This window comes from Meles meles, chromosome 12 (assembly GCF_922984935.1).
Source record: "Meles meles chromosome 12, mMelMel3.1 paternal haplotype, whole genome shotgun sequence".
NCBI lineage: Eukaryota > Metazoa > Chordata > Mammalia > Carnivora > Mustelidae > Meles > Meles meles.
Window position 1 is genome coordinate 15,624,903 of NC_060077.1, and position 19,708 is coordinate 15,644,610.

At 57.6% G+C, this 19,708-nt stretch overlaps 1 protein-coding gene across 30 annotated transcripts in view; it reads right to left on the reverse strand.

The window, feature by feature from the left end:
* The window catches only part of NCOR2 (nuclear receptor corepressor 2), a 208,226-nt gene that overhangs the window by 163,460 nt on the left and 25,058 nt on the right, over positions 1-19,708 (reverse strand). For 28 of the 30 annotated variants that reach the window (XM_046025469.1, XM_046025468.1, XM_046025454.1 and 25 more), the window contains exon 2: positions 15,539-15,585. The exons of 1 other annotated variant lie outside the window; for it this stretch is intronic. The gene's annotated coding sequence lies outside the window, so the exon portion shown is untranslated. Of the gene's footprint in view, positions 1-309; positions 691-15,538; positions 15,586-19,708 lie in introns of those variants that run through there. One more of the 30 variants, XM_046025444.1, reaches the window with a different exon arrangement.

Consider the following 19,708-nt stretch of genomic DNA (forward strand, 5'->3'; position numbering starts at 1 on the left):
CGGCCAGAAGCCCTTCCCGCCGGGCCGCCTGCTTCCTGGCACCCTGCTCCCAACCACAGGGACTCCGACCACTATGACCACCGGCCCGTCGTCCCCCCAGTGCCAGGACTGCTGCCTGACGGGGCCGGGCCACCCAAGGCCACCGTGGCCGGGGCGCGACCAGGCTGCCTCCATCTGGCGGCCCACCGGCCCCCAGGCGGACGCCCCCACGCTCCACGGTGGCTCCCGGTCCTTGCCCACCCCTCCCGGGCCGTGACCTGGCTGTACCGCGTCTCCCTGCCCACCACCAAGCCCAGAAACTTCTCTTACCCAAGCACATGACCAGCCTTCCACTCACGTCAGCTCCAAACAGAACTTGAAGTAACTCTCCCACCAAAAAAAAAAAAAAAAAAAGAAAAGAAGAAAAGAAAAAGAAAGAAGTAAAATGTGCCAGCAAGTGGGTCAGCGGAGTCCACACACGCAGACGGTTCTGCCGGCTTCCAGGAGACACACGGCGTCCAACATCAAAGCCATCCTTCCTGCAGGACCCACACAGGGAGCGGCGGCCCCACCGAGCGGCCGCTTGCCTTCCCGCGAGACTACGGGCGTCCCCCCCCTTCCCCGGGCTGGGGAGGCCCCGCAGCCAGGCCTGACACCCCCCGCCCCCAGCCCCCGGCCCACTGCCCCCCGAGGCCAGTGCAGGCCGAGGCCCACCAGGCACAAGCCCCAGCCGCCGACCCCACGCCAGGGCCAAAACTCAGTGTCAGGCCTCCACGGTCCGTCCTCGCCTCCTGCCACTCCGGGCCTATAAACACAGAGAATTACATAAGTCCACTCCTCTTCTTCGGAAGCCAAAAGTACTCGCTTTTTCTCCCAGCCTTGGCAGTAAGTAATAATTCCTCATCGCCATGGTAACCCTGGCGGGCTTCCAGCCGACACTCGGGAGCTGAAACGCTGGGAGGCCTTTTTATAGCTCGGTAGAAAAACCTCTTCACTATTCCCTCCTCGCAGGCGAAAGCGAGCTCCAGGCCCGAATTCTACTTTAACCCGCTTCCTCCCCGCCGGACCCGTCCACCTGGGGGTCGGACCTGCCCGCCTCCTGCCCAGAAGGCAGTGTGGGCTCCCCTGCCTGGGCCTGGCGAGGAACCAGAGCTGCTGCCTAGGTCCCCTCCCTGGGCCTCCAGTCCTCCGGCGTGACATGGCCAAGGGGCCGGCTCTTTGCCTTTAAAATATTTCTGCCCTACTTGTAATCTCAGGAAAAGCAAACATGACCCCCCTGCATTGGTATTCTGAACGAGGGTCATCTCAGTGACAGGCCCAGGGGGTGAACAAAGACAGCCAACCACACACACACACACACACACACACACACACACACACGGGCCAAAATGGATGCTTTGGTGGTCAGCCAGGGGTCTGAACCTTGGCTGCAACTGTCTGGATGACTCAGAAACAAGTCTGAGCTCCTCTGGGTGTCAACTTCCCATCTGCAGCCGGGACAGGCTCGGCTCTGCTCCCCACAGTGCTCTGAGTGGCAGCCTCGAGGGGAAGCAGCGGGATCCTGCCCCAAGGGGGGCTCCGGAGTCTCACCCCTGCCCCCAACAACCAGGACTTGGGCCCAAAGATATGAGCCCGCCTGAGATGGCATCCCCCAGTGATGACAAGCGGGGGGCAGGGGGCGTCCCCTGGGGATGCGGGGCAGGGCACCCCAGGCAGGAAGCACAGCAAAGGCCAAGGTCTGGAGGCGGGACAGCGTCTGGCGCGTTGCAGAAGCAGAGAGGAGGCTGATGTGGAGAGAGGCAGAGGGAGAAGATGAGGTCAGGGAGGACGGGGAGTGGAGGGGGAAGTAGGTCATCAGCACTCTGGGCTAGTCACTTCTCTCCGAAGACTGGAAAGGCTCCCGAGGGTGATGGTGACAGTGGCAGCGTACTATGCGCCCAGCACTGCAGAAGTGCCTCACCTGTGGGCCCATCTGTCCTCACAGCAGCCCCACAAAAGGCAGGTGCGCTTCTGAATCCCAAAATACAGAGAAGGAAACGGGCCCAGAGAGGTTAAGCGGCTTGCTCGGGGTCACACAGCTCCAAAGTGGCTGAGCTGGGGTTTGAAACAGGCAGGAGTGGCCCGCATTCATCCCGCCACATGATTTGGTCGGTGAGGGGCTACAGAGGGTCTCGGGCAGACTGGACAGACGTGTAAGGAAGGTCCGTGGCCGCGGGACTAGCAAAGGGACAAACGTGGCTCATAGGAAAGCAGTCAGGAAGCCCCACAGAGGCCATACGTTGTTGACTTTTGTCAACTCACCCTCCAGCCTTTCCCAAGGAAACTCCTCATGGAGTATTTCGGAAGGCTGCCGGGACCTGTCCTGAATGCCACCGTGGGGACGTCTCACAGATGGGGACACCAAGCCACAGAAAGCAGCCGGCAACACAAAGCCGCATTTTGAGTCCCCAGATCCAGGCGCCGTCTCCTGCCTGCTGGCTCTCACCATAACAGATCACAAAACTCAGGAACGGGTGAAACCGGCCTCACCAAAACACAGCCAGGAAGCGGAGCCCAAAGCGGCAGGGGCAGGACTCATAGGTTTCTTTTGTTCTTTTCTGTTTGTTTTGGACACAGATCTGCGCGCCCAGACCTTCGCAGAAACTGGCCCTGGAACCAGGAGGAACTCATCCACACCCCGACCAGAGCTATTAATGCCTTGGGCAGGTTCAATGCCGGGCAGTGTCATGCCATGGTCATTTCTTGGGTCTTCCCTGGCCGCCACAAGGAACCGGGCCGGGATGGTTTGTGACGATGGTTTGTTGAGCGACTTCATGAACACGGCAAACCACCAAAACCCAGAAACTGTGACATGCAACTCCTTCTCGATGGGAGTCAGCTGCCAAGCCTGAGCTTAAGATCAGAGTAAGTCAGCACATGGTCAACTGCGTAGCACAAGAACCCCTCATTCTCCAAGCCCGAGGGGGACCATCCCCAGGAACCTGTCTGCCCAGCAAAGCTTTGCACAGCAGAAAACGATCAATGAAGACTTGTTAACAAGACACGCTTTGGTGGAGGCCATCAAGGCATGGATGGAGAGGCAGAAGGGTCCCCCAGGGTAGGCAGGAAGGACCTGACGCAAGACCCTTGCCTCTGTAGGCATCAGTCTTCCCAGCTGTGAAATGGGGGCACGCTGGCCACTGCCTCTCTCAGGGTCAACAGAAACCACACCCGTTGTGGGGCTTAGAGAACCACAAGGTCCAGCCCCAGTGGAAGGGATCCCCACTCTCTCCGTCCCCACAGGAGCAGGGCTGGGACCAAGGGAAGAGAAAGAAAGAGCGTGAGCTAGAAACACAAGACTGTTCCCACCTCCCCTCTCCTATCCCGCCCCCCAGTGCTCCAGAGACCACACAATGCCATTCAATGCGGCCATAAAGAGAAAGGAAGCATGGACACCTGCCACCACGCGACCCTTGAACACGTCATGCTCTGTGCATGAAGTCAGACACAAAAGGTCACCCACTGTGTGAGTCCACTGATAGAAAATTTCCAGAATAGACAGGTCCACGGAGATAAGAGAGCAGGTGGTCGCCAGGGGCTTTGGGGAGGGGAGATGAGGGAGGGACTGCTAATGGCTGCTCCGTCTCTTTGAGGAGAAGGTGATGAAAATATTTTAGCCCTAGACAGAGGTGTTGGCTGGGTACAACATGGCTTGGGAACGAAAAACAAATAAATCGGTTCACTTAGACATGGTTAATTTCACGTGATGTGAATTTCGCCTCCATTCAATAAGGTAAGAGTCCCTGACCCCAGGCCTGGGTCTGTCCTCCATTCAACGCACATATATTGAGCCCCTACTGTCCGCACTGGTCACTGGGGAGACAGCAGGGATGAAGACGGAGATGGCTGCCCTTGTGGAACTGACATGGGACGAGGTCAGGAGTTGAAGACAGGATGTCACTCGCGTCACACCACCTGCTGGGGACAGTTTCTGAGGCAGTGGCAGTTCGGCAGTGGCCCGGGTGAAGACAGACAGATGTGGAAACTTCTCAGTAAACAGGGTGCCAGGCAGAGGAAACAGCCAGGGCAAAGGCCCTGGGGCCAGGAGGCCAGCATGGCTGGGACTGCCAGCTGTGGTCACAGGGTCCAGACGTGCTGGGGTCTGAAGGCCACAGACAGGTCTTTAAAGTTTAGCTGTGATTAAAATAAAATTCACAAGACCGCATCGGTTTCCTAGGGCTGCCGAGACAAATTACTACAAACCGGGGGTGCTTAAAGCAAGAGCACTTTACTCTCTCACGGCTCTGAACACCAGTAGCCGGAAATCAAGGCTCTGGGGAGGACCCTCCCTTGCTCTCGTCCAGCCCATGGTGGCCCTGAGCACTCCTCAGCCTGTTGTCTCCGCACCCATCTTCAAAGGGCCTTCTCCTCCGCGAGTCTTCTAAGGACTTTTGTCATCGGACTTCGGGCCCATCCTAATCTAGGAGGATCTCATCTTGAGATGCTTGCCTTGATCGCATCTGCAAAGACCCTCTGTCCAAACAAGGTCACCTTCACAGGTTCCAAGCGGACACAACTCCCTCCACTACGTGATCGAGGCTCAATTCGGCAGCATCAGACGTTCTGCAACATGCTGGCCTCCCCCCTGTCCTTTCTGCCCTGACTCTGGGGAACGGGGCTGGAAGCTGTGGGGACAGGCACGTGGGCATCTCAAATCCCCCCAGGGACCCCGCAGCTGACTCCCTCCCCAGCCTAAGCCAGCTAAAATCAGACCCAGGAAACCCAGACCCCCTTCCCTGAGAGAGATATCCGTGAGCCACTCACAAGGGCCTTGCAAGAAAGGGACCTCCAGAACGAGGAGGCCAAATGGGCCACCACCTCGGTCCCTGAACGGAGATTTCATCAGACAAAAATGCACCCTTCTTTTACCCAGGGACAGAAGCCACGCTGGCAAAAGGCAGCCAACTGTCCCGTAGGGCTCTGCTCCTGGGTCCTGTTTTTATTTTAAAAAGAGGCCCATTCCCCCACCCCACCCCACCCCACCCCACCCCCGCCCCAGGAGCAGCTGCGAGCTGGCAGTGGGCCGGGCTCACTGTCCAACTGTCCAGACTCATGTCCAAGTACAGGGCCATCCTGCAGCAAACAGCACAGCGCAACTGGCAGGGATGGCTGGGGCAGAGGCAGGAGGCAGGGGGCGGATGGCCGCCTGCTCCAGGGCCCCAGGAACCCACGCCCCAGCGACAAAGGAAGGAAGAGGTGTCCAGGAATGCTCCCAGCCACCGCCAGCTGGATTTCAGGACCCAAACCAGGAAGGACATTTAATACCAGTCCAGGGGGACACACGCTCCCAAGATGCCAGGCATCAGAGGCACAGGCTCCTATGTGCTCCTTTATGCCTTACAGCAATGCCATGGAATATAACCGACCCATTTTATAGATGGGGAAACCCAGGAACAAGGAGGAAGCAACTTGCCCAAGGGCAGAAGGCGAAAGCGGCAAAGCTTAGAACCCAGGGAGAGTAGGACCCAAGTCTATGTCACCAACCACAAAGCTTTACTGCTCTGAGACTCTCAAGCTCCACTGGAGGGCTCTAGCAGGGACTACTGTGGCCTTGGGCCCCAACTTTTGGAAATGCGATCTCCAGAGGCGTTAAATGTGACTCCCCAAGCCCCAGGACCTCCTGTTACGTTCCATGGGATAGTCTGCCCAGATCACAGAGGGCAAAATACTTTGAGATGAAAGTCATAGCTAAGAACAGAGGCCACGGAATGATGACAGCCAGCTGTGGTCAACAGGGAAGCTCTTTCTGGCACAGACAATGTTTTTTAAAAATTAGGACATTGCTTATAAAATCCAGATTTCTAGCTTCTCTGAAGGAGAAAATCAAAATATCCAGCTTGCCAGTTAGCCACAATCCCCACCACTCCCTTTGGCCTCAGTCCCTTCTTCAACTGCATCTGAGTTTGGGGCACCCCTTTCCACCACCTTGGCCACCTCTCCACAACTGTTGCAAACAGCCAGACAAGTACAGAAGGTCTCAGTCGACAAGAGAAAGGAATGCCACTCGGGGCTTCAAGTGACTCCTTCTCCTTGGCTGGCTGTACTAGTGGCAGAAACCTGCCTGCAAACAAGGCCCACAGAGAAGAAAGCTCCCCGAGGCATGGTTTGAGCCCTAGATCCAGCCATGCCTGAACTTGTCTTACCCTGAACTTTGCCATCATGAGCACCCATCAATTCCTCCTTGTGGCCCAAACCAGCCTGAGTGTGTCTCCACCATGACTCATGAGTCCTAAATGATCACCTTCGGGTCTCCCCTCAATTGATATTTGTCCAAGAAGGCCTGGTCTGACCACAGAAAAATTCAGACCTTGTTATACACCCCAGGGACAACCTCAACTCCACATGATCCCTCAATGTCACCTGTTTAACTGACACTCTCCCTCTGGACACTAAACTCCTCAAAAGCATGGACAATCCTATCATTCTGATCCTAGGGGCCTACCAATGTCCAGAACATTCCATGTGCCCAGTAAATGTAAGTTAATCAATGAGCAAAACAACAAAAGGGAGAATCAAAAGCCCTTAAACTTGGTTTGTGCCTTAAGTATGAAAAGAGCCCAACCCCCGAGGTCTACAGAATCAGATCCAGAGAACCACTTCTGGTGCCCTTGGCTCCATTCCCGCCATGTGGGCCCCCTCAGCATTCTTAAAACATTATGGCCTCAGGGCCTTTGCACAGGCTATTCTCGAACCCACAACACTCATCCCTCTTCTTTTCATATGCCTGCTTTCTTCTCATTGTCTAGGTCCTAGCTCCAATGTCACCTCCCCAGAGACCACTCTTGATTCCTTTATCTAAAGTGAGCCGCCCCCCAAAAAATAAATAAATAAAGCGAGCCCCCCCCCAACCAGAGTTGTCTCCCACCCTGCATTACCACAGCCAGCATATGCCCTTCTTGCCATACCACGTTTGTTTTGTGCATTGCCCGTGGGATCCACAAGGCAGGACCCTGGCATCTTGTTCGCTATGTCTGCACCCCCAGACACCAGGCTGGCTGCAGGCAGGCAAAAAGCAGACCCCTCATGTCCTGACCAGTCCCGCCCAGCCCAGAACAGCTGATGCGTGCCTGAGAGCCCTGGGTGGCCCACAGAGCCTGACCCGAGGCTGGGGCAGCCCCGCCAAGAGATCCAGTCTGGTTCCAGGCTCATGGGTGGCTGCAGGTGGCGCCTGCAGATCCCCCACAATTCATAGCAGCTGCGTGGAATAGGTCTGCCTGGGTTCAAATCCCACCTCCGCCCGCTGCCAGCTGTATGACCTTGGGTGAGTCACTTAACCTCTCTGCAGCCACCAGCTCCCCCTGCACCATAAAACAGAGCTGATGAAATACAAAACCCACCCCATAGGACTGCCCCAAGGAGGACACAGGTGGATGTCTGGGACACACTCAGAGCACAGCGTGGCACAGAAGCAGTGCCCAGGCATCATTAGGAATGAAGCTAATGTTAATGACGGTGATTGCAGGAGACCCTCGCACGGCCCTAAGGCAGGCAGACGGTCCAGAAAGGTCAGCACTGGTAACAGATACAGCATTTGCTCTGTGTTAGGTCCCATCTGGAGTGTTGTACTCCTACTGATTTCTACACACGACGTTTATCATTGCTCAGACGTGCTCATTCCAGCCCCTCCGGGCAGCCTCCCTAGATTGCCCCTTCCCCCAGAGCACCCTGAAGACACGCAATTCTTCATGGGAGTCTGTCCTCAATTCCTGTACATCCCAAGCTTATTAGCAAGGGGCAGGGAGAGCACCCGAACCCCACAAACCTGAAGTCAGCACAGGGGAATGCAGGCCCCAGGCCAGCCCGAACGACAGCCCCTGCCAGCAACACAGGTCCCATCGGGCTGCATGAGCACACCCCAGAAAGTGAAGGGCGTTCCCTCCCTGCAGTCCACAGGACAATTCCTCCAGGGAGGCCCAGGCCTGTCGAGGGCTCAGAAGGGCAGATGTCCCAAGACACAGGGCAGAGTGTGAAAAAGCAGGTGTCAGCACTGGCTGGGGGTCTGGGGCCCGCGTGGGATAACATCACTCCAGCCACCCGACATCCTCTCTGTCCCCAAAACAATGTGAGCACAGCTGGTCTCCTCTTCCCACCAGACAGCTGGGCTTGCCAGTGAGGCTGGCCATGGCCACCCAGCACAAGAGGGACCCGGCGAAGCCAGCCGTGGGCATGCAAGACCCCTACACTTCTCAGGCAAGAGCAGCGGGAACTGAGGTGGTCTCTGTCCCCCAGGTCAGGTGGGAGGAGCTGGTTAGAATGGGAGCCCCGCCCCCACCCGCTTGTGACCTCACTCAAGTCCTGGTTTGCTCATTTGGAAAATGGGTCTAACAATGATCAACCCAGTGCCACAGGCAGCGTGAGGCGTACACACCACGCCAGCAAATCAAAGCCACCCAAGGGAAAAGGGAAGATCTAGAAAGAAGAGGGCATTTTAATTTCAGCAGTGGGTTCTGTTTTTAAATGAAAAATAAACATTTTTATTTTATTCAGAGGGTTCCTGTTTGATTTATGGCCATCGTGGAAGGCATGACATCATCTTTTCAGCATTTATGCCTCTGGAGGCCTTGAGCCATGCTAAATTAGCCTCTCCCTCCAAGCAACGTGCTGAGGAGACCTCAGGAAATGCATGAAGCCTTAACACAGCCTAGCACAGGGACAGCAGGAGAAGTCCCACTCGGGATGACCTTGGCCCCAGGGTAGACAGCCTGAGTGTGAATCTCACTGGCTGTGTGACCTCAGGCAAGTCACTTAACCTCTCTGTTCCTCAGTTTCCTCACCTGTAAAATGGAGATAACAATCTCTGCTTTACAGTGGGGGGGCAGGGGGAGGGGGTGGGGAAGAGTAAATTATAACATGTGAAGAGCAACACGATTACTATTACAACCTCTGTTATTATCACTGGCATTTACGGCAATTTCAAAACGTTGTAGGTTTTTAAACCCGACCACAGAGATGAAGACAAGTCCGCCTGGATGCCTGGCGCCAGGGGGGTCCCATCACCAGGCTCACTGGGAGCCCCGCAAGGCAGTGCCTCCCTCCTCCCTCCAGCTGGGGCAGGGATTACTGTCAGATGGAAAGAGACGCATGTCGGAGCCAAAGATTAAAAACAAGTACAATTATGGGGCAGGCATCCATCCATAATTATGAATTTGATGTAATTAGGCACCCCACTAACTTCATTACTTATTTATTTACGGGATTGCTTATTTAATTTACGGCCCTCCTTCCCCGAAAAGTCATCTTAGCTAACACCCCTCCGGCGAGGGAGAAGGACGAGAAGGCTCCCCTCTTTGTCCCCACCCCCATTCCTGGGCTTCTGTATGTCATGCTCTTGCCTTGCCCCAAAAATAGCTCCCCGGAAGGCCTGCGTGACTTTGCCCGAGATGACGGGATCACGCAAGGCCTGACGTTCCCTCAGCAGAGCCAGCCTACGGTGCCCAACCCGGAAGGCGTGGTACCTCCACCACACCCTCACGCTCCAGCAGAGGAAACCCTCCAGGAAGAGGGGCGGTTCTGCCCGCCCCCCCAGCCATCAGTTCCTGGCCGGATTGACCCTCTGCACCAGCAAAGACATCAGTGCAACACAAGGCCCTGGCCCTTCCCAGCTCTGAGGAGGAGAAAGAGCACTCAGCCCTCGCAGAATGACTTTAGATAAGTCACCTAACCGCTCACAGCCTCAGTTTGCTTATCTATAAAATGGGAGTGTTAAGAAAAAAAACGCCCACAGCTAGCTACCCATAAAAACCCAAATGCTGACAGCATGCCCCTTGGGTGTGGGCCAATGCAATAAGGCAAGAAAAAGCGGTCAGAGGCACAAAGACTTGCCGGCTTTATTCCTAAGAGCCCCAAACCGGAAACAACCTCTAGGCCCATAACTCGTGAATGAATAAATGAGCTGTGGTACATTCATACGTGGGCTATTACTCACCAATAAAAAAAGGAGCAGTTATTGATACATCCGAAGACACGGAGGAAACTCAGAAACATGCAGAAAGAAGCAAAACACGCCAAAAAGAAAATGCATTCTTTATCATTTTATTATGAAAATCTGGAAGATTCTAGAACTTCCTTGGTGGCAGATCAGCGGGGGCTTCTGATGGGGGAAGGGGGATTCTTTTGGAGCAGGTGGAAACATTCAGTATCTTGATTGCTGTGGTTCTCAGATAAATGTTTTCCACTGTCCAAACCTACAGAGGTGAATCCTTAAAATGGGTATGTCTTACTCCAGGTTAATTACACCTCAGTAGGGCTGATTTTCGTGAACCACCACAGAGAAATACATACATTAAAATCAGCAGCCTTAACCCCACTCAGGTGCCCAGACACTACCTCCCCACTTCCCAATCGGGTCTGCGGCTTCCTTCACTGTCCACCCAAGTTACCCCCAAAGCCCTGATTTATGAGCCCTGCACAAGGAAGGTCAGGGTTACATCCTGGATTTATTCCTTCCTTGCTGGGTCATTTAGGGCAAGTCACTTTGCCTCTCTGCCTGTCAGGCTCCCCATCTACAAAAGCAGGTTTATAAATAGCACTCTCCTCAGAGAGTTATTGTAGAAGAAAATGAACCGAGGTGAAAAGCACCAGCTGCAGGCTGTGGCATACAGCAAGGGCCTCATTATTGCTGCTGCAAAATGATGAATGCGCAAGCACCAGACCCCGGCGTGGACAGGACTGGCTGGAATGCTTGCCCACCCCCCACAACACACAGAAGACCCCCACCAGACAAGACTCCAGGTCTGGGTAGCTACCCTCATCACTGTAGGCTCCTGGCTGCTGGGGCTCCAGCATTTAACTGATGCCTCAGGTCCAGAACAGGACAAGGCTCCTCGACATCCCACCAAGGGGGCAGACACAGAAGGATGGGGGCACAGCACAGTACCCCAGAGGTCATTCTGGGATAGGGGCTGGCCAGCGGAGAGGACGTTCCGGTGGAGAAGGGCACCCTGGTGGTCACTAACTAGGGTAGGACTAGGGTCACCCCAGAGCCCCCCATTTAGGAAAGAAAAAAATGGTAATAATAGAAGGACGGCAGGGACTGGGGGGTAGCTTCTGTGCCGGCTGACACGCGCCTGCCCACCAAGGACGGCCCCTGCTCCCTGCTACCCTGTGAGTGATGGAGCGAGCAGGCAGCATCTGGGAGCCATGGCAGGAGGGGGCGTCCCCCGGGCCCGATTAGAGGGCCAGCCGCAGGCAGACACGCTCAACTGTCAGCCCCGTCCTCCCAGCCCGCCATCAGAGGTACCATTAATTGCTGTCATTTGAGGGTGGCCTGTGGGGAGAAGGAGGGGGGTTGTGGGTAGGGGAGGGAAGGAGGAGAGAGTGGTAGAGGGAGGAGGGGAAGGAAGGAAGAGGGGAAGGAGGCGAAGGGAGAGATGGAGGGGAATGGAGCGAGGGGCAGGGGGAGGAGGGGGAAGGAAGGAAAGCAGGGGGAGGGGCAGCTTGCCCAGAGCAGAGACACCCCCCACCCCCTGGCGGAGGGACCAGGGCCTCGCCCAACCAGGGAGAAAGCCAGTAGACCTACTGCCCCAAGGTGGAGCAAAGGGACTTCAGAGAGGCGTGATTCAGCAGGGCCCAGTCCCACAAACCTCCCCCCCAACCTCCCAACATACACACCTGCACACTCGTCTGCCCGCAGGATGCTTGGTCCCAATCTTCCTCCCCACAGTACCCAGGCCCCCCTCCGCGATCAGCCCCCACCCACAGCAAGCCCTCGCCCTCATCGGCCTGGACAGACCCCCCCGAACTAAACACCACCTCCTCTAGCGACGGACACCAGCACAGACACTCCAGAGCGGGGCTCCCTGAGTTCAAACCCTCCCTCGCCACCTGCAAGCTTGGGGACATCGCCTCACCTCCCTGTGCCTTGATTTCTTCATCTGTAGAACAGGACAACAACGGTCCCCATCTCATGGGGTCGCTCTGAGGATTCAATGCCATAACCCCACAAGGTGCTTACTACAAGTTGGGTCTCAGCGACAAGAGAGCCGCGAGTGTTTGCTGCGACTGTAACAGTACCGCCCTGGATCTGGACCCAGGTCCTCCCTGGCCTTTGCTCGTCTCGCCTGCTGCCTCTTCTTTCAGAAGTGTCTGCTCCCCCAGCCCCGGCTCTGGCCCCACCAGGCCGCCCCGGGGTGAGGGTCTCAGAAAGGCCTCAAGCCGCCAACCAGGAGCTGTGGGGCAAAGGGTCCATACGTCTGGGTCTTCAGACATCTGCCCCTGCGACTCCCCCCAAGGTCCCGCTCCCAGCTGCCCCTGCCTGTCCCCAGACAGGCCTTGTCTCTGGGCTGAGGAGCCACTTGGGTCCTGCCACGGGGGCTCCTGGGACCCCCCGCCCCCTCCCCCATCTGTCTGCCTCCCTCCTTCCTCAGACGTGATGGATCGCCCCAGAGGAGGAAGCTAAGTGCTTGCAGACAAAAAGCCCTTTTATCGTCCTCGGGTGGGCCACGGCATGACAAGCAGATAACTCAGCCATGGGAGGAAGGCTCCCCATTAGGCCAGTAAGGCAGATTGATGGAGGACCAAGAGGCAGAGGAGGAGGAGGAAGGAAACCCCCGCCATCCCCCACCCCCCGGCCCCCGGCCCAGGCAAAGCTGCCTTCCTTCAACTTCAGAGGCACCCAAACCTAGCTGGGCTCATCACTGTAGGGGGATGACCACCGGGGTCGCCTACATCTCCCCACCTCCAAGATGAGACCCACCACGTGGGGCATAGGGCCTGAGGAAGCAAGCAGCCTCCAAGCCTGTCTATTCCTCCTGTCTCCTGGGGGAAAGGGGGCGGAGGGCAAAGGAGCAAAGGAGAGAGGCCTGCCCCAAGGATACCCCACCCATATCTCACATGGTCTCCTGCAAACCAAGAGGCCCATTCCATGCAGCCTCAGAGCCTTCGCATGGGCTGTTCCCTCTGCCTGGGACACCCTTCCTCCAGAGAACCGCATGTTCCCTGCCTCGCCTCCTGCAGATCTTTGCTCAAACGCCACTTCTCAAGTAGGACCACCCTGACTCCCCTCACTCTCTGCCATTTGCAACTGCAACCCCAGCCCACCCACACACTTCCCAAACCCCCTCCCTCCTCTGCTGGTTCTTCACGCCCAGGCTCCCCACCACAGGACACACTGTGGGTATATGACTTGCTTATGATCTGCCTCCCGTACTCAAGGCCCTTCTCCAGCACCTGGGACAGCGCCTGGCACACAGTAGGTGTTTGGGGAATAATGTATGTATTCTGCAGAGAAATAAAGCCTCTTGATAGCAACCAGGTTTGAGCCAGAATGTGCTGAGCCCTGCTATGGGCCCAGCAATGCCCTCGATGACCCTGTAGGACATCCATTTGACAGATGAAGAAACCGAGGCACAGAGGTGGATTCACACCCAGGTCTGTGGGAGGCCCGCCTGCTGCAGAACCGCCGGGGAACCCAAGACTTCAGCCTCGGGCTGGTGTCAGGGACAAGGACTAAAACTCCCCCCACTTGCCTCTCAACCTCAGTTTACCCCATGCAGAATGGGGCTGCACAGGGGACCCCAGCTGTCCCTCCGAGTCCCCACCTGCACTTGGTATAGATCTGACTGGGAGAGGAGCAAAGGTTGAAGGTGTTTGGGAACCCAGAGGAGCCCAGAGTGCCTGATCTCAGCCCTGCCACAGACATCGCAGGTCAGGCTGGGGCCCCCGCCAGGTGCTCAACTCCTCCAAACCCTCCTCAGGGACAGGCCCAGCTAACACCTCTTCTTCACTCCACAAAAGAAAACAGCTCTGTCAGTAAGAAGTAGAGAAAGATGTGGGGAATCGTGAACGAGCACTTACCACCTGCTAGTACCGCATGTTCACCAAAGCCCATGCCCTATTCCAGGAGCCTCAGCCAGCCGACCCTCTGTGACCCTCAGGGCCACGGAGCCAGGAAGGGGCCTAGCTGCCACTTCTAGGAGGCCCCCCAACTGACCTCTCCTTCCTCTAGGGCAGGGGCTGGGGCTGGGTGCTCATTTCATGACCCAGGACCCCCTCTCCACAACCCCTCTGGGAGGCACCCTCCCCTAGGTCTCCAAATCTTCCCAGCTCTTGGGGAGGGGAACGGAGTGTCCCTGCCATGCCCACCAGGGTCTTCCAGGACCCAGCCTTAGTCTTTGCCAGGTCTGGAGCACAGTCTGTCCTCCCTGAGCCAAGCCCCATGACTCCAGCGATGGGACTGGGCAGCGGGAGAGGGGGCCATGAACTCAGCTCCCTCCACTACAAGTCCTCTAGCTGCTTAAAAAAATTGTAAAATACAGAAATCTTAGCAACAATCCACTCATTACCAATCCTATGGGGGCCGGGGGGCGGGGAGCAGGGAGCTAAAGTTGTATCCCTATTTTATAGATGGGAACATTGAGGCACAGGGGGCCAAAGGGCCTTGCCCGGGGTCCCACAGATAAGTGGCCAAGAAAGACCTGCACTTAGGCAGCCGGACCCCAGAGTCCTGGCTCAGGAGCACCGCACCTCTCCTCATTAAAAATCAACGTAATACAAAAGACACTTGCACCAACGAGGCCAATGTCCGAATTCCCAGCTCCAAGCTTTTACCACGCATGATCCATTCCTGGACTGCCTTCCCTCTCCCCTGACATCCCGAACCCCGCCTGTGCCCATATGACCCTGCCCCAGTCCCCCTGGTGTGGGAGAGGCCCCGCTGTCCAATGTACCAGGTGGAGGGGGGGGGCAGCGGGCACAGACCTGTCCAATATGGGCCTTGGTCTGCTTGCTGCCAAATGAGCATGTTGGGAAAGAGTCTGCCAGGTTCCCTGGGAGGGTCAACAAAAGGTTCAAGTCCCAGGTCTGGGCTTCCACCTGAGACTCAGGACAGGTGACCCACCTGTGCCTCAGCTTCCTTGTTTATAAAACGAGGACTGCAGCCCATCTCGGGGCATGGCTGTGAGATCCACACAGGAAAAGGACAGCTGTGACGTCAGCCTGCTCCGTGCCTGGCTCTGTTCTATCTAAGCTCATTTCATCGTCACCACCATGCTAGGAGGGGACACGGCTGATGCCCACAGTTTACAGCTCAGGAAGTGGAGGCAGAGGGAGATGTAGGGACTTGCCTTGCGTGCCGAGCAAGCCTGGGCTGGGGACATGGGCCCCTTTGTCTCCCATGGGCATGGCGGCCACGTGGCACCCAGGTATCCAGCCTGAGGACATCCTCCAATGCCCACCACCCTAACACGTGGCCTTTCCACAGGCCCCTCCCTCCCCACGCCTGCAGCAACCTTCAGAGCACAGAAGCAAGGTGCCCACGAACCCCATTATCCCACATCCACACTGCCAGGGACTGCTCCTTCTCTCGGGCATCATATCCCACCCCCAGGGTCCCCCAAGCCATTCCCCTGGGCACCTGGGCACCTCTGGGGCACCAGATCCCACCACACCAGGTCACACTGGGTCCCCGATCCCATCCAGCGGGAGGAATCTGGCTTCCCCAGAAATTCTGCCCCCCCCACCCCCAAGGTCCCAGCAATACCAATCTGCTACAGACAGCGAGTGGGGACAGCCGTGAACCTACCCGGAACGGCCTCCAGCAACACCGAGTCCCCAAAGAGCCCAGGAGTCCTGCGGGAGGAAAATACGAGTCTCGTCAGTAAACAGTCAGCAGCCCCCATGCATGAGGTAAGTACAGCAGGGCCGGCGGTTGCATGTGGTGGCGGGCGGGGGGGGGGGGCGATGCTCAGCCCGGGTTGTGCCTGGGACCTGGATGCCTGGGGCCAAGCACTTCCCCACCGCTGCCGGGCAAGATGAACACTCGACCACCTGTGACAGAGAGGGGCACTGGAGCTCAGAGAATCCAAGTTTCCTGCCCCCAGTCCCACCGCTAGGAAGTCACAGAGCTGGAATTCCAACCCGGGCTGTGTGGTTACAAGCAACAGGGCCACCGAGGAGCTGGGGGCCCGGATCACAGTATCACTGAACCTCCCCCCATGAACTCCCCAGTGGACCCTATGAACACACAGGGGACCCCTGGAGGAGAGCACCCGCTAGTCTCACTCAAGAACATCACCATCCAAAGTCAGAAACAGTCAAGTAGAAACTTGTGTCCAGAATATATAAAGGATGCCCACAAAGAAACAGGAGAGCCAGTCAACGCAGCAGAAAAACAGACCGAAGACTTGACAGCACCTCACAAAAGTCAGCATACACATGGCCCACGGGCCCACGAAAAAGCTTGATTTCACTAATGATTGGGAAAGCGCAATTTACAGCCCCCAGGGGCCATCACACCCCAACCGGGAAGGCTAAGATTAAAGACAGAAACCAAGTGTCTCGTGACCGTGGGACCCAGCAATCCCACCCCTGGGCCGTTCCACGAGAGAAATGAACCCACAGCTCCACGCGAACAAAGACTCTACACGAACGTCGGTTACCACTTTACTCATAATCACAAAAAACCCCAGAACGATCCAGCCGTCCACCAACAGGTGCACCCCAGAACACTGCTCGTCCCCAGTACCTACCATGTGACAACTTATGGGGCACACACAATCAGCAGGAGGGACCTCAGGCTCTCATGCCGAGCCCAGACGTCGGGCTCAGGGGGCTGCACGTGGGGGCATGCGCCCTCATCCCACACGCACGAGTCTGGGAAAGGCCAAACCCAACCTTCACGGGTAGAGAGGCCCACAGAGGTGGTCACCCCAGAATGGAAAGGAGACTCCCACGAAAAGCCAGGACGCTGATCACCATGGGGGCCGAGACAAGGGGTGGGGGGGGGTGCCTACATGGTGTCCACTTCATAATCATTCATTCATCTGTGCCCATGTGTTTTGGGGTGACTGTTTTAGCTTTTACACAGAAAAAAAAGGAAAGAAACAGTACAGTGGGCAGAGCACTGGGCAGAGTCCAGAAAGCTGGCTCTGATCCCACTAACAGCTGTGACCTTGGGCAAGGCCCCCAGCAAGCTCTGAGTTCAGTCTTCCCATCCGGAAAATGGGCCCACTCCCCCCACGATGTCTCCATGGCGGGCTCAGTCGCAAACATCTCAGTACCCCATGGGCCGTCAGGACCCGCTCCTCCACCCACGCCGAGGTGAGTGGAGCGGGGAATGCCTGCTCTTATGGCGCTGGGGACGGCTCCATGCAGGGTTCGGGCTCTGCGGCCAGGCTCCCTGGGTTCAAACAGGGGCTCTGCCCTTCCTAGCTGTGCACCTCAGGATGAGTCACTTCACCTCTGGAGCCTCCGTATTCCCATCTCAGAAGGGGGAACGCTGGAAACTGCACAGGCCTCAGAGCGGATGCCGAGTGCTTGCGGAGCACACCACAAGCGATCGGTTCCCGCTCTGCACTAGCATTACCCCTGCCCCATAAAGGGCCCCGGGCAAGGTCAGACCCAGTGGGCTCCCCAGGCCACACAGCTGGGGGCTTAGACCCCATCTTCTGTGTACCTTCTCCCAACTCCAGCCAGCTCCCCCTGCAACCCCCTGACACAGAGCACCCGGCAAGAAGGGGCCATCTCCCAGCAGTGACTGAGCAACAGGCAGATCCAGAGAGCAGTCAGGGGACAGAGGGCCGGGGTGGGAAGGAACCCAGAGCCGCAGGTGGAAGAGACGGCACATGCGAACCCAGGGAGATGGCCACGGACAGCAGAAGCAGCTTCACTAGCAGAGCGGAGACCCTCAGGAGGGATCCGCATGCCCAGAAGGTACCGGCTCCCCCTGGGACATGGAGAGTGCATTCCAGCTGAGCAGTGGATGGTGGAAGCCGGGACAGCGGAAGCCGGGGGCCAAGGGGAGGCTCCAGCACCAGCCAGGAGGGTCCAGGCAGAGGCGGGAGAAGTGGACGGGACGCTCCACCAGGAGAATCCACGGGGCGGGCAGGGAGGGAGGGATCCTGGGAAGGAGGGAGTCTGGCTAGCCAGCTTGGACAGAGGTCAGGGATTGCAGGTCAGCTCTGGGTAGGGGAGGGAGAAGAGAAACACAGCCCCCTGCGCCCTGTGTGCACCCGTGTAATCCTCACGACCACCACTCCGGGACCTCTGTTTTCTAGTCCAGGCAGCTGAGGCTCAGAGAGTGGAGTCATTCACCCAAGGTCACGCAGCCAGAAAGTGAAGGTGTTGCGATTTTAACCCGGGTTCACGCCCTCTGGGTGATGGGAGCCAGACCACGAGGCAGGGCAGCTGGGGAGGCGGTTGCTGGAGCTCCCGCTACCTCCCCGGACAGAGCTGCACATCCCCGGGACTTCCCTCAGCCCTGGGTGCTGTGCGACAGGGGGCAGCACCGACCCCCAGGCCCTACAGGCCAAGAAGAAGCCGCGGGGGCCCAGCCATGCTCCAGCCCCCACCCTCAGTCGCTCGCCCACTGGCTCACTGCCTCATCCGCTCACAGGCTCTCACTCCGTCCACACTCATGGGCGTCTCACACTCGTTCACATCCGTGCACGACTCACTCACTGAGCACGTGGGGGGCTTGGGTGCCCTTCCTCCTCCGCTCCTCCTGGGCAGCCCTGTTCGGCCTGGGACCACCAAAGCTCCCCTTCCTGTCCTTCTCTTCTCTCCAGGGCCGACCAGATTTGTCTCCCGGAAAAGCAGACCCTAGGAGGGCTCCTTCTCCCAAACCCGCCGCCACTCTAGCTCGAGTACATCGCTGAACCCCAGCGCCGTGGGCAGAGACTCGTCCACCGCACGCCTCCCCCCCCCCTCCGTGCCCCAGCCCACAACAAGCCCCTCCAGGCCTCTGCCAAACGCACCCTCGCCCTCCCCTTCTGCTCTCCCAGAACGAGCCCAAGCACCACCTTTTCCTCCTCCGGGAAGCCTGCCCAGATCACCCCAACCATAGAGGTCAGCCCCACGTGTCCATCCACCCCACTCAGAGACAGGAAGCCACCGACCCGAGGCCCAGAGCCCAGCGAGGACAGAGCTGGGCGGAATTAAAACCCCGAGGAGCTGATGTGCTTCAACCAGGACCCACCACTCTCCAGCCAGTCCACAAGCTTGACAAATCCCCGGCACAGGGACGCGCAGGTGAACACAGGCCAGGAGGGCTCTAGGGATGCGGGCACGCCCACCCACACCCAAGCCCCCCACGGGCACCAGTGAATGCACGGAGCCACTTCTAAGAGCAGGGACGACAGAAACCAGAGAAAACCTGCAATGAAGGGCATGGGGGTGGGGCTGGGACGGCTTCCCCAGGAGGTGACACCCACCGGAGACCAGGGCGGAAGGTCTAGGCCCTACAAGATAAGCTGGGGAAGGGCACTCCAGGAGGAGGGCACAGCAAATGCAAAGCCCCAGAGGTGGGAACCAGCTAAACAGGAAAGCAGCCAGAAGGCCAGGAGGTGGAGAGCCGGAGGGAGAGGACTCCTGGGTTTTATCTCCAGGGCAAGGCCGCAGGACAGGAGAGGCACACTGTGATTTAACACAGAACTGATTAGGAATGGTGTGAGGCAGGGCTGGTGAGGACAGGTCTAGTCAATCCCTGAGGCCTACCTGGAGGGAGCAACCTTCCACCCAGGCCCAGGCCTGAGACTGGTCTCTCCTAAAGTCAGAACCTACAGGCTTGGCCTCAAGGCCAGGCAAGCATCCATGGCTGGGCTCCAGCACCCCCAACCCCCTGGACCGTCAAGGCCATGGCAGGACGCCAGGCCTTCACCCCCACCTCCTTCCGGAGTAGGGGGGCTACAAGTACCCACCCACGAACACACAAAACAAATCCTCTCTCCTAAGCCAGCCTCCTCCCGGCCTCCCC